This window comes from Schistocerca gregaria, unplaced genomic scaffold, assembly GCF_023897955.1.
Source record: "Schistocerca gregaria isolate iqSchGreg1 unplaced genomic scaffold, iqSchGreg1.2 ptg000199l, whole genome shotgun sequence".
NCBI classification, from domain to species: Eukaryota; Metazoa; Arthropoda; class Insecta; order Orthoptera; family Acrididae; genus Schistocerca; species Schistocerca gregaria.
In genome coordinates, this window is record NW_026061737.1 from 5942231 (window position 1) to 5943041 (window position 811).

The following is an 811-nucleotide window of genomic DNA, read 5'->3' on the forward strand; positions in this document are numbered from 1 at the left end:
GTTCAACGCAGCTGATACTTCTCCTTTGATGCAAAATCTTAAGGTCCTAGCTCATGTCCAAGGCCCCAAAGCCAGCTAAAAAGTCAATAATCGATATCTAAAACGTTATTGTACTACTTCTTACTGGCTATTACATCAACTTTGAAGCTTCATCTGTGTTCTACTATGGTGCTTTTAGTGTCTCCGCATACCGCAGCACGCGACATAGCTTTCAGACGATATGTACAACCGTTTCAGAGAGAAGAGCGGCCAATGTGACGATCTGGCTTTACGTCGATTCGATAACAAATGACGAAAACGGACGGATTTCTCAGGTTTTTACTACATATGAACACTTTTCACATTCTCCCGTGCAACTCGGCTGCTAGTCCCCCGTTGATGCAGAATCTTAAGGTCCTAGCTCATGTCCAAGACACCAAAGCCAGCTAAAAAGTCAATAATCGATACCTAAAACTTGAGTTGTACTAATTCTTACTGGCTATTACATCATCTTAGAAGCTTCATCTGTGTTCTGCTATGGTGCTTTTAGTGTCTCCGCATACCGCAGCACGCGACATAGCTTTCAGACGATAAGTACAACCATTTCAGAGAGAAGAGCGGCCAATGTGATGATCTGGCTTTAAGTCGATTCGATAACAAATGACGAAAACGGACGGATTTCTCAGGTTTTTACTACATATGAACACTTTTCACATTCTCCCGTGCATCTCGGCAGCTAGTCCTCCTTTCATGCAGAGTCTTATGGTCCTAGCTCATGTCCAAGGCACCAAAGCCAGCTAAAAAGTCAATAATCGATACCTAAAACTTGAGT